Below are 13,954 nucleotides of genomic sequence, written 5' to 3'. Positions count from 1 at the left end.
TCTCAGCTGGAACGGAGGAGGCAGCTACTCAGGCTCAGGGGCCAAGCTAACCCTGAATGGAGGCAGCATTGATGTATGTTATAAGCAGCCTGTTTGTTTGTTGGATTAAAAACAGTGAGAATGAGGTGCTAGACAACCAGAAGGAATACATCTACCTCCCATGGTTGCTGTGATGTCCCCTCCCCACAACCAGGCGCCCTGAGGGAGACTCGGGGAGAAGCCTTTCTGCCCTGCTGGCCGATGAAAGGGAAGGCAGACAACCAGCTTTTTTCTTAGTGGAAGAAAATACCGTTTTTTAATGTGCTGCTGAAATTTAGTGTAAGTACTTTGAAATGTAACCACTGGATCATTTGTTTTAGAAAGACTGCCCATGTGCTGTGCTCAAGCACACTGAAGTAATGTCTAGAAACATTATTTGATCTGAAACTCAGCCTTTTCCAGCCTTAGAGTCCATCTCTGGACAAATGAGTGTTATTTAGGGCAATCAGACCCCCAGCTCCTGATCCTGTCTGTCCCACAGCAGACCCTGAGAACGGTGGTTCTCAACCTTCCTAACGCCGCAGCCCTCGAATACAGCTCCTCATGTTGTGGTGACCCCATACCATAACATTATTTTCCTTGCTTCTTCATAGCTGTGATTTTGCTACTGTTATGAATTGTAATGCAAACATCTGTGTTTTCCGATGGGCTTAGGTGACCCTGCTAGCGGTCCTGACCCACAGGTTGAGAACGCTGCGTAGAGCAGCGGGCAGATGTGCTGCCCGGGAAGATGTGTGGCCCCGCATACCAGAGGACGCTGCGGGAGGGGGATGGCCGCCTGGCCTTTCGTAAGGGACTCATGACTTAGCCACAGTGGAATCTGCCCGGGGCCAAACTCCTTGTTGTTGTTGTTTTAGAGAGAGAGGGAAGGTGAATTTTATCATATTCTCATATGTCAAGTAATCAAGCCTTGAATTGATAAGGTCTTTGCTTTATTGGTGTTTTGCCATTAACATTTTTCTAAACACAGATTATAGAAAGATTTTTAACTTCTGTTTACAGTTGTAAGGTCAGACTAGCTGGCTGTTTTTAAATTTTTGAGTAAATTTGGGTAGCAAGTATATCTACTTAGCTAAGTTCCCCTTTCCTCTTGCAATACATTCTTTTGTCAGTTATACATTTTCTCTTGGTCACAGACTTCCTTCGCCCAGGTTGCAAGGAGGGAATGGTTGATCCTGTTCTGGCCGCACCAGGCCAGGTTGCCATGGGCTGGGGGTGAACATAGATCTTCCGGGAGGCACTTTGGAGACATTGAGCCCTTGGAATATTTGTGTCTTGTCTGTTTTCACAGATTCGTTTCAATATTTGCTCTCTCCGGTAGTGTTTATATTTTTTATATTGTTGCATAATATCCATAAAAGTGCACATATTATAAGTACCAATACATTGTCACCAACACAGCACACTGTAACAGCTCAAGAGACAGGACCCCGCTCTGAAAGTGCCCTCTGACCTCTTCCTGCCCTGTGCCCCCCACCTTGTCCTGTCGTGGCTTCAAGCAGCGTGGATTGTGCCTCCTCTTCACCGTAGCGAGAGGGAAGGACCGCTAAGTATACGGTATTCTCCTGGGCAAGTACATTTGAAAATGAGCAGATACAGGATCTCTTCTTCCTCACCTAAAATTATATCATCATTATTATTATTATTATTATTTATTATTTTATTTCCCCCCTTCCACTTTCAATTCTTTGTAAGACTCTAGGAAGTGAGGAGTTGTTGTGTTTGGTGATCACATTTGTGTGTGTGAGTGCCCGTTCTTGGGAGACGGTCCTGCTCCGGGAGCAGGGGCCGCCCCTGCCTGTCTGCAGCAGTCAGCCTGCGTTCCCACTGCAGGCTGCTTTGCTTCGGTGTGTGGGCTCAGAGAGAAGCAGGGACAATGTAAGATTATCTCCTGCAGTAAGTCCCTGTCGTCACGTTAACTCCTGTGCCACCTGGCTCCTTAGATACAGAGCAAGTCTCTCTCTTTTAGTAGAAGAATCCCAAATGCCAGAAGAGATTCGGAGCCCATCACATATGGTGTCAGTTAATGTAGACACTCCCGGCTGATCTTGGGGGTAACATGACTTTTGTTCTTTGACCTTGTGTCTCTCTGTCCACGGCTTACCAGCATCTCTATTTGGCCACTTTCTGAAAAGAAAGCTCTTTTGTGACGGCCCCAGAGGCCCTGGGCTGCAGTCAGAAGCTGGTGCTGGAGGGCGAATGCAGCAGCCAGGGGACTGGCCTTCTCTCGGCAGCAGGAGCGGAGCGACAGGAAGTGATGAAATGGGCTGGGATTCCGCCGGGAGGTCAGACGGACCGAGGGTGGCCAGGAGGCAGGTGCCGAGGCTGAGGCTGAGGCTGAGCCGCCAAGTTAGGCAGTGGAAGTCAGTGGAAGTCGGCACTGGACAGAGAAACGTGAGTGTGCTATTTAAGATGGACGTTTCCTTTAAGGTAGACCTTTTTGAAAGTAAATTTTCTTTCGTTGTGTTTTTTTCTGAGTGATTGTTTTCCCAGAAATCGTGCCTTTTTAGCTCACCTAGTTCGAGAGCTTCTAAAGAAATGTTTAGGCAGTTCAATATTAACTACGCAGTGTGGAATGTTTTATGCAGAATGCTTTGATTTTCTCGGTGTAGATTTTGGCCTAAACAAATGAAGGATTGTGCTTTATAATTTTTACTCTGCTTTTAGAACATATGTGCATGCTTCTTTTCAATATAGATGGGATAAATTAGAAACTTGGGCATGTTTTAGGCCAGCTTCCCTGTTTCTAGCTGTGTTTTTCTTATGGGGTCGCTAAATGAGTTACTTGAGGTGACTGTTACCCCTACTTTCAGCATTTTGGTCATTGCATGCTGCCATTTTCTCTCTTAACAGCCTGATCTAATCTATGGCATGTAAGTGGGACTTGTGAGAGAAAAGGGATAAATTAGCTTTTCCTGTCGGCTGTAATTGCTGTTTTATGCCCGTCTGCTCCCGACCGGACTCCCGGCCAGAACTAGCGTGTGTTGCTGCAGCCCCGCCGCCTTCCTCCTCCGTGGGACCCTGTGCCCTCGTCCCCATCCGACTGCTGTCACCAGACCCCGTGTTTTTATTTTTATTAGATAGCAAACATGTAAAAGTTGTATTGCTTCAGTAACTGCGCAGCCTTCCGTACATATTTGTTTCTTTTCTTGGAAGTCTTATTCTAGAATTGAAGGGTATGGCTCCCTCCCCCCTGTGTTTATGTAGCGCTGTCACTGCAGTGAGGGCTTTTCTGGTCCTGATACCTGAGTGACCATTGCTGAGCGGACGCGTTATTGGATTACTGATTGCTGGGAACGTTAGGAAGGCGGTCTCCTCTCTGTTCTCCAGAAAGTGCCATGCGGTGCGGTCTGTGCCACAGGGCAGCGTGCTCTCCTGTAGGTCATTCCCGAGCGGGGTGTGCATAGATTCCTGCTTCTAGGGCTGCGTGTTTTCTGTTTCCTAGCACTCCCCCAAATATATACTTCTCTCAGACCTTAATCATGTCCATCAGTTTTGCCCTTGCTCTTGGAAATTCTGAACATTTCTTTCAATCCTTCCTTCCTTAATTCGATATCTTATTGAATTCTAGATGAACTTTAGCCGTTGCATTTATGAAAATAACAAAGACGTAGTATAACTTCGAACCAAAGCATGTCTTGCAGGTCTGAGATTTATGCCAGTGGTAAATACTAGCCTCCCCCTTTCTTTTTATACATTGGTAGTGTTCTGTGTTCCCAGCTACATACCTGTATTATTTATTTGGTGGCATAATTAAAAAGGTGGGGACATGATACTTAAAGTTATGATGGCTCTTGGAGTCGATATATTCAGTCCTTTTTTTTTTCCCTTCTCCAAACAAAAGAATTAAGACCAAGAGCCAAAAAGCCTTGTTGACTTGTCCAAGGTCACACAGCTCGGTAGCTGAGATAGCCTAGACCCCAGTCTCCTGACGCCTGAGTCATTGGCCTTTCCTGCATTGCCTTTCTTCACTTATCTCAAATAAATAGGACTAGGTTAAGAATGGCTTTTTCTTCTGAGGAGTCCATTTAATTTGTTTCATTTTCAAATACTCAGCTTTTATTTAATTTTCTTAAGTGGCAGAGGTGTACTTGATTATCTCAGGCCACAGAGAGCATTGAACTGTCTTCCTCTTCCTGCTTCTCCCCTAGTAAACTAGGTTTAACTGTTATTGTTTTTTTTTAAATATATTTTATTGATTTTGTACAGAGAGGAAGGGAGAGAGATAGAGAGCTAGAAACATCGATGAGAGAGAGTCATCGATCAGCTGCCTCTTGCATACCCCCTACTGGGGATATGCCTGCAACCAAGGTACATGCCCTTGACCGGAATCGAACCCGGGTTCCTTCAGTCCCCAAGCGGACGCTCTATCCATTGAGCCAAACCAGTTTCGGCGGTTTAACTGTTATTGTTATAAATGAACCTCGTTATGTGATTAACTGTTAGATGAGAAATCCAAACTTAATAAAATCACAACTACTAAAAGAAGCAGACAAAGGCGTTGGATTCTTCTTTGGAAGAGGATTTCTCAGGGTGTGAAAGGAAAACCCTGCACTCTGGGGTCATTTCGGCCCCAGTTAGGGAATACTGCAACTCTGAGTCTTGCTAACCCTAAGTCTACACCAACCCATGTTTTCAAGCTATAAAACAGTACATTATGATACAAATAAAGGAGGAAATTATTTAAATGTATAAAAAACGGAATTTATCCACCACTTTCCAGAATCAGTTAAAAATAGTCTCTCCTATTATAAAAATATAATTGGAATCTTTCTGAAATTCAAGTATGGGGATTAGATGCAAATAGAGGCGTCTGAGAACAGTGGGTGACTGTTCTTAGACCTGAGTGCGGCTCCCTCTGTCTGTCCAGTCACCTCAAAATGCCTGGGGGGCGGGAAGGTCCTGGAAAAGCACTTATTTGTATTTTCTGAAGTGTAGAGAGTATACATGCCTTGAAGAATTTCTGAAACAATGTTCTATAGGAAAACAGGCATCTTCTTAAGTATTGTCATTGTACTTGAAGATGCGGTTAATAACTTTATTCCTGTGTGTGTGTGTAAGACCGGAGACTGAAGGAGGAACTGAGCGCTGTTTCTGTGCAGTAGTTTGGAGCTGTCTGCCCTCCTGGTGTGCTGGTCGGCCGTGTTGGCATCGTCCTGGGAGAAGCCGCTTTCACTGGGTGAACCAGAGGACCCACTGGCTACAGAAGGTGAGGAGTCCGCTTCAGGGAGGGAGGAAGTTCACTGCTCCCACCACCTTTGTTCCCCAGTCATTCTTACAGACAGGGTGTCCCCCAAATGTACACACTTAAATGATTATAAAGTCAGTGGTTTTAATATACAGTTCTTTTCAAAACGTAAAGGAATCTACAGAAATGAATAATTTTTTTTGTCCATGCCTGATATCAAACCATTCTGGTCCAGGCGCTGCTGATAATGTGAAACAATGGAATCGCAAACATCAAGAATTAATTTCGTTCGGCATTGGTGTGCCCTCAGTTCGTTGATTGTTGCTGGGTTCGTGCCTTAAACTTTATCTTTTATGTTTTCCCATTAAAAAAAAAAAAGTCTAGTGGCACTTTAGAATAAGTTTTATTTGTACAAAGCTTTAGTCTGGCTTATCCCATTATTTCAAATCAGTTAAACCTGATTTAAGGAGTGAAAATTAAATGAATTAATAGCTGTTAAAGTGTGTATACCTTTTTTTTGCAGGGCACCCTATATTTTTAGTACATGTTAAGTATAGAATATTTTAACTGACTTTCTTTTCTTAATATATTGGCCTTCTTAACATATACGCATAAATCTGTATATATAAATATGTCATTGATATGTAATTGTCCCAGTCAGTAAGTGGTATTTGATATTCCCCTTGCCCCTCGCTTCTGCCCACATTGTGTATATTCTGGCCTGCCTGTGAAATTAAAGATCTGAGGGGGAGTGGTGCCGACTGCTGCAGGCCGGGTTGCTATTGGACCAGAGTCTGCTGGTGGTGTCATCTGGGTCCTCCTTCTCTCCGGGCCTTAGGGTGCCCTGAGAACCTCCCCGAATCCCAGGTAGATCCTAGGCCCTAGAGCTGGGTAAAGAGGTGAGTCGGTGAGCAGGTGAGTTGCAATGGTCTCTCTCTGTAGAGATTGCCTTTCAAGGCACCACAGTGGTGTGTCCCCACGCTGGTCTACAGGCATTTGCGTCTCTCAGTTCTGCCTTGATACCGAATGACAGAGTAGCTGTCTATGTAACCTGCCCTCCAGCCCTGGGAATCTGGCCTAAATTTTTCTCATTAGACTCTGTCACTCATGACCCATAAGACATGAATCTTGATGTGGCCTCACAAAGCACATTCTATTTCTGGACAGCTTACAGAGCCGGACAGGACATATTCTGAGTTTGAAATGTTCGCCAAAGGCCACCGCAACAGCACAGGATTTAAAATTTCTTTCTGTTAACGTGAAGACCAAATTTCATATTCAGTCTTGCTTCCCATCGGCTTTGTTCTGCAGCAGAGTCCTTGAGGGAGAGCAGGGGAGAATGGTTTTGCTGAGAAATGCTTGCTTGACAAGAAATGCTTGCTTGTTGGAGTAGTTGACAGGCTAAATGTTGCACTTCCCAGTTAGGAATTCTCTCTTTGATTCGCAGTCTGACACGTAATGCTACTGCTAGTTTAGTAAAGTAAATTGCACATGGCAATTTAGGAACAACGAATTGCTCTCTTTATGGTGTTTTTTTTTTAAACATTTTAATTGATTTTTTACAGAGAGGAAGGGAGAGGGATAGAGAGTTAGAAACATCGATGAAAGAGAATCATCGATCAGCTGCCTCTTGCACCCCCCCCACTGGGGATGTGCCCGCAACCAAGGTACATGCCCTTGACTGGAATCAAACCTGGGACCTTTCAGTCCGCAGACCGACGCTCTATCCACTGAGCCAAACTGGTTTCGGCTCCTTATGGTTCTTTTCCAAAAAGAAAAGACACATAAAGAAAAAAAGAACACAGGGCACAGTGAACTAATAATGAAATACCTATCGACTTTGTTAGTTTCCCGCCTCTGAGAATGTACGTATGAGACCGGAGGCCGTGCAGGCAAGCAGCAGGATCACGTTGGGAGGAGAAACCTGTGTATTGCATGTTGAACGTAAGGCATTTCACTTATTCTTTGGTGCATCCGGTAAACTGCTAACGTTGAAGTTTGCATTTGGGATGGCAGAGGCTGTCATCCTGATGAAAATCATCGTGTGAGGTTTACATGCGCTATCCTCATGCCACCCCCTGACTGCTCTCACCATGGGCATGCGGGCACCTGGGCGGCTCCGGGCTGCTTTCCATTAGGTCACAGCCCAGGGGGCAGTCCTTCTGGCTGCCGGCTGGCTGGATCCATTGTTCCTTTCTGCTTGGGCGCATTCATTCTTTTCATTTAACTTCTCAACGAAGTGAGTACCATTTGGCAGAGGTGTATAATGTTACCTCAAGCACAAGAGCTTTGGAGAGAGATTTTCCTTAAAAATAAAGAGTTCTGGGTGTGCTGTGGAGGCACTAGCATGGCACAGCTGGTCGCTCCTGGAGCCAGATTCAGCGTCCTGGAGCAGCCAGGATTGCTGCAGCTTTGGGTGTCAGCTGTGGTGCCAGGCGCGTGCCACTGCACAGGAGGCACTGTTTGAATTCTCCATAGCTGTTGGGAGGGAGAGTGCCAGGGCGGCTGCTGAAAATGATCTAAACAGGAGAAAATCCCCAGGAAGGGTCTGCTTCTCTTCTTGTTCTACCTGGCTTTGGTGCCGAGGGGTGGCGTTATGATCTACATCTGCCCGAAAACCCGTTACCTGAGAGGCGCGGTCAGGGAAGACACAGGTATTCTCCTGTGTAATTCCGGAATGCCTCCGGAGAGCCGCGCTAAGATCGTTCATCACCTCTCCCGTACACAGAGCCCCCTGCTTTAACCTGCACCTGGTCTGGTGCCGGAAGCCGCCCGCTGCCCTCACCGGTGAGAGGGTGGACAGGAACCGGAAGGCTGGAGACCTTGAACTCTGAAAAGTCAGAGCTCTGCACCCACTGTTGAGACAATGGTAGCTGAAGCAACTTTCACCTTTTAGTTTTATGTAAACCCTTGCTGATTGGCTATTGTTGGAATTGCCTGCCTGAGGGTTATGGGTGTCTCCCAAAACCTGAATAAAAGCGACGGCAAGGCCAGAGCAAAGCGGAGTCCTTCCCCAGAGCAAAGCGGAGTCCTTCCCCGTGAGCTGGGCTCCCGTCTGGCCCCAATTCCCAAATTTATACTTTCTTATCTCTTTCCTTTGTGTGCGGCCTCCTCCAGTGCCCGAACCCTGAACCTGAACCCTGGACCACGCAGGATGTGGACACACACACACTCACACACACACACACACACTCACACTCACACTCACACACACACTCACACTCACAATCTTGCAAGGAATGGCTTATACTGAACACACGGAAAACATTTGGCTGCTGCCAAGAGCTGGGCTTCTCTCTGTGTTACCTCCTCCTACCCTGTCTGCTGCTGGTTGTAGACCTGGCTTTTTTCAGCCTGAGTTGTGTAACCGACCCTGGTACCACCACAGAAGCAAACAAATGGTGGTTTCTTCGCGCTATGAATTCCATGAAGTGCTGCTCCCAAAGAGCACGAGGGCCCTGCCTGTGACTGAGGGGCCAGCGCAGTCCACGCCCTGCGGCGGGCCAGTGGGGCACCGTTCGAACCGGCACTGCGTTTGGCTGAGCAGCTGCCTCGGGCCCGGGTGCCAGGTCCTTGCTCGTCTACCTCTTGACGTTGAGGCCTCAGCTGCCGCCGTGGTCGTTGTGAGCACTGTTTCCAGTCCAGCTGGTGTGGGGTCAGACTTGAGCCTGGAGACGTGATGTTGATGATGTTGGATCCTTCCACGTTATTGCCGCCATCTTTGTCAGCACTCTCCTGACCTCCCCAGGACTGTCTTCCTTCTGGGTTTGTACACGCCACCTCCTGGGTGTTTTCCTGTGCTTTGCTCTCTACCTGGCCGTCACCAGCCAGACCACGGATGTCTGGTGCAGGGGTGACGGGCCTGGGCCAGCATTGCTCCCAGGAGGCCCGGCTCCATCAGCAGAGCCCCAGGTCTACCAGAACATTCGCTCCTGTGGGCTTTGGAGCAGCCTTGGAGAGATCTTTCTACAATACCTGCTGCTGCACATTATGAGAGAAAGAAGAAATGAGAATGGGAAGAGTCTTACTGCCTCTTAACTGCAGTATATGTTTATTTAGACATATGGGTGGGTACTTCCTAAAAAAAAAAGAGTTCGGTTTTGCGAGTCCTCGTCAGGCACTGTACTCGGCCCTGAGATCCATGATTGTTGAATTCTTGCCTCTGAAGCTCCAGTCCAGGGGGTAGATGCGGTGACGAGTCATCTAGAGTGATAGGGGCCTCCGTCTGCCGAGAAGAGTGGGGAGGCTGGGAAGACATCACAGTTTGGCGGTGTGTTTTGAGTCGATGGAGGAAACAATATATGCAGAGGCAAGGAGGTCAGAGAATATGGCATATTGCAGCCTGGTGGCTCTCTGACGGACTGCAACCCAGCCGTATGCCCCCACCCGGCACTGAACTGTGACCTCCTGGTTCAGTGCTCAGTCACTGAGCCCGCCAGCAGGAGAAGAGTTGTGTTTTTGAAGTGAGTCTAGCTGATCTGCAGAACTACGAAGTGGCAGTTAGAAAATTTAAGCCAATTACTGAGGATGTTAAGGCAAACCCTGCCTAATTTCCATGGCGTGGATCTTACTCGTGACAGAATGTGCTCCATGGTAAAAAAATGGCAGCCCTCGGCTGAAGCTCAGGTTGATGTCAGGACCACGGTGGCTGTTGGCTTCCTCCGCTCTGTGTTGTTTTACTGGAAAAAGCAGCAGTCAGACCCGGGGGACTTCCGTGCTCAGCATCAGCGGGTCCACCAAATCCAGGAGAAGGCGATGGGTGTCATGGCCGAGAGGTGCAGATAGGGATTTGAAAGCTGTAGTCAATAAATGAATTCCAGCTAGCATCGGAAGAGACATGGAAGAGCTTTGCCAACCTGTTCACCCGCCCCACGATGTCTTTGTTAGAGTGCTGGAGAAACCCATCCCTGCAAGCTTTGGCTCTTGCCCAGGCTCTCCTCCCTGGCTCCCTCAGGGCAGGGCCGCCCCTGTACGCCACTGCGCTTGTAATCACCGCCATACTTGCGTCTGGGAGAGTATAGGTGGTGTCCTCACTATTTGTCTCTCCCTCTGTGGCAGGCAGAGTGGGTAAGCTTTGGGGACAGATGGATGTAATTCCGAAAGCAGTCATTTACTTGCCAGGTGGCTTTGGTCAAGATATCTCACCAGGCTGAGCCTCAGTTTCTTTATCTGTCAAACGAGGATTAAATGGTATTTCCCTCGTGGTCAATGAGACCCACTGCACAGAGCCCCCAGCACCGTAGCTCTGGAATCCCAGCAGTGTCTGCCAAGCTTGCTAAAACCCTATCAGCTATAATAATGATGTTTTCTTTCTTCTTTCTTTATTTTTTTATTACAGTTGACATACAATATTACATTAGATTCAGGTGTACAACATAGTGGTTAGATATTTATGTAACTTAAGAAATGTTTTTGCCTTCTTTTGTTTTAGTCCTGTTGTTACCTCTCACCCCTTTCATTGCATTTTCTTTCGCTAAGGTTAGAATTAAATTCTGTCTAGTCCTTTAGTAGCTGTCCTAGATATTTTAACGCACTTAACAAGATGTAATGTCTTTACTTTTCCCTTCACTGATGAAAGAATTTAAATCCTTTTAACTTCACACCCCCTTCCAACTTGTCCAATATTTCTCTCCTGAATTGTTTAATTCTGAAAATTTGATGCTGTGTTTCATGCAGTCAGTGCTGTTTAGATTTATCCATATATTCACTAGTATATTTACTTACTACCATCTTTCTTGTGCTTCAAGTTTTCCACCTCAGATTATTTAATTTTCCTAAAGTATATTCTTTAAATTTTCCTTTTCTGTGAAGGTTTTTTGGTGTGATACGTATTTTATCTATCTTAAAATACCTAATGCTTTGTTCTTAAAAACTAGTTTTGCTGGGTATGGAATTCATAGTTGGCAGCCATTGTTACTCAGCATGTAGTGTGTGTTATTCCATTGTCTCCTGGCTTTCACTTTTGCTCTTAGTTCAGTTGCCATTCTTTGTGATCTTTCTGCTGACTGCTTTTATGATCTGTTCTATAACTTTGAGGTTTTACAGTTTCGCTTTAATTGTGGTGGTATGGATCTCTCTCTCTCTTTAAAATCTTGCTTGAATTCATTGGGCTTTCTTGATTTGTGGTTTGGTCTGAAAAATTATCTTTAGATATTGCTTCTTCCCCATTCTTAATGTTGTCTTCTGTCCACTTTTTCTCCAAGTCTATTAATTTTTCTTTTATATTTTCTTGTTATTTCAGAAAGAAATCTGATTTATCCACTTTTGTTCTGTGGTTGCTTCTTTAAATTTGTGTTTTTAGTATCTTCATCTCCCTTTATTTTATGCCAACTCAGCGATGTAAATATATTTTGTTCAGCTGTTTAAATTTTGCAGAGGAGAGTCATTAAGATCCCTGCTTTTCCTTGCTGCTGAGAACAGAAGTCTGTTCTATCACAGTGGGTGTTTGCTCCAGAGCCTAGCACATGTCTTGACTCATTCATTCCAGACATGTTTATTGTATACCTGTTATACATCAGTGCTAAGGATACAAGTTGAACAAAGACTTGGTTTTTCAGGAGGTGCATCCTGGTAAGTGGAAAGAGACAGTATTTAAGTTGGCCTGTGGGGCTAAGGGTTATTAAGAAAATGAAGCAGAGTTAGGCTGAGTGTTAGGAATGGGCACGGATTAGGGGAGATTTCTTCAGAAGAAGGTGAGTGTAAGCAGATGTCTGGTGATGGAAGGCAGCACAGCCTGCAGACGCTGGAGGAAGGGTGTTCCTGGCACAGGGGCAGCCAGTGCTAAGCCTGGTGCATTTGGTGACCCACAGGAAGGTCACGGCGCTGGAGGAGTCAGGAGCAGGATTGGAAGGAGCTGAGACTGAAGTTGGAAGTGGGGCCAGATAGCATGGGATCTTGTAGGTCAGGGAGGGACGGGTAGGTAAGTAAGACAGACAGCTCTTGGCAAGTTTAGAGTGTGGTGGCTTGAACAGAGGCAGTGTGAGGTGCCACATTCTGCCCTGTTCCAAGGTGGAGCTGATGGCGGGTGGGGTGTGAGGGAAGGAGAGGAGTCAGGGATGACGCCAGGGCAGAGGCCTGGGCAGCAGCGCAGCCGATAGAGCTGTTCACTGAGGAGAAAGCAGGGGAGGAGTCCAGAAGGGGGCGGGTGGGGGAGCAGAAGGTGAATGGTGGGCAGTGGCTCTGAAGGGTCTCTCACATGCCCAGGAGCAGGGCCCGAGCCAGGGGCCGGGTTGTGTGGAGTCGGAGCTCCAGGGAAGTAAAGTCAGGGCAGAAGGGGGTCGCCTAGGAAACCGTGTGCATACCTGGAGCCCTGGGCCCTCCCAGTCTGCACGCAGCCGGGAAGGTGTTGCCTGGGGACTTGGCAGGACAGACTGAAAGGCATGTGGGCTCTGGGACCGAGTGAAGGTGAGTGATACCCGGGCCAGTTGCTGTGACTTATAGATAAGGCCCTTGAATTCCTTTCCCGGAAAAGCTTGAATTTCACGCTTCGGAAGTCGTGGAAGGTGCCCGGTGGTGCCGTATTTCCTTTTAGGTTTTCAAAGGCAACTCAGCTAGGCCTGGCTGGTGTGGCTCAGGGGTTGAATGTCACCTATGAACCAGGAGGTCTCAGTTCGATTCCCAGTCAGGGCACAGGCCTGGGTTGCAGGCTCGATATCCAGTGTGGGGCGTGCAGGAGGCAGCCGATCAGTGATTCTCATCATTGATGTTTCTTTCTCTCTCTCCCTTTCTTTTCCTCTCTGAAATCAATAAAAATATATTTTTAAAAACTTCACTAATATATTCTTAGGGTAGAAAAATAAGAAATACAGGGATGCACAAAGAAAACCCCCAAACTCACATATTCCACCACCAGAGAAGGGGGAAAGTTAACATTTATTCAAGTATTTGCTCGGATGTCCTCGGATGTCCCCATCTCAGGAAAACCTTCCTGACCTCTATGCCCCCACCCTCCCCCCACCCGCCACGACACTCCTTGCAGGATGTGTGCGGGTCTCTGGCCCTTTCCCACTCTCCTGCACCCGGACCCCTGTTCCTGGCTTGTCACACGCCTTCATTACATTTTGTCCAGGGAAACAATTCACACGCTTTGGCTATGTCTTCCAGACTTCTCTTCTGGGCAGGCACACTCTCAAACATGCATTTTCATTAAACTGAAGTGTTTGGTGACTTGGGTTCTGTATATTCAGTCTGTCTTCTCAGCGGGAGCACCTCAAACTCACACTCGCTGGGCTGCGGGCAGCAGGCCTCTCCTTCCTCCTCCTTCCCTCCCTCCCTCCCTCCACTCCCTCCCTCTCAGCTAGTCACATGTGACCTTGACTTATCTTTCCTGTTGCTGTACTGTGCGCTCCTGGACTGCAGAGCCCTGTCTTATTATGGATTTATTTTACTCCCTTCTCCCAGCTCTTAGCAAGGTTTCTGGCACTCAGAAGGTAAATGTTTTTAGAATATTAGCGAAAATATACATTAAATGATAAAACATTGTTTTGACTTAGCATTTTACCCAGTTTTTCAGAATAAATTATATATTTTATTGGAAATGTTAAAAAATTTGGGACACAGGCTATTTTTTAATTATAACAGCCAAATTGACAACTGTTTTATTAAGGAAAGCCTCTGTGTGTGTGTGTGTGTGTGTGTGTGTGTGTGTGTGTGTGAGAGAGAGAGAGAGAGAGAGAGAGAGCAAGAAAAGGAGGGAGATGTGTATAAGGAGAGAAGGAGAAAGAGAGA

At 46.7% G+C, this 13,954-nt stretch overlaps 1 protein-coding gene across 6 annotated transcripts in view; it reads left to right on the top strand.

Annotated features, from left to right (window-relative positions):
- The window catches only part of PACSIN2 (protein kinase C and casein kinase substrate in neurons 2), a 99,059-nt gene that overhangs the window by 40,399 nt on the left and 44,706 nt on the right, over positions 1-13,954 (top strand). For 2 of the 6 annotated variants that reach the window (XM_084878151.1, XM_084878147.1), the window contains exon 2: positions 5,145-5,248. The exons of 1 other annotated variant lie outside the window; for it this stretch is intronic. The gene's annotated coding sequence lies outside the window, so the exon portion shown is untranslated. Of the gene's footprint in view, positions 1-5,141; positions 5,249-6,107; positions 6,127-13,954 lie in introns of those variants that run through there. 3 more of the 6 variants (XM_084878150.1, XM_084878146.1, XM_084878149.1) reach the window with 2 other exon arrangements.

The sequence above is a fragment of the Pipistrellus hanaki genome (genome assembly GCF_964339955.1).
Source record: "Pipistrellus hanaki genome assembly, chromosome: 3".
In the NCBI taxonomy this organism is placed as follows: Eukaryota; Metazoa; Chordata; class Mammalia; order Chiroptera; family Vespertilionidae; genus Pipistrellus; species Pipistrellus hanaki.
This window is presented reverse-complemented; position numbering and strand designations above follow the sequence as displayed.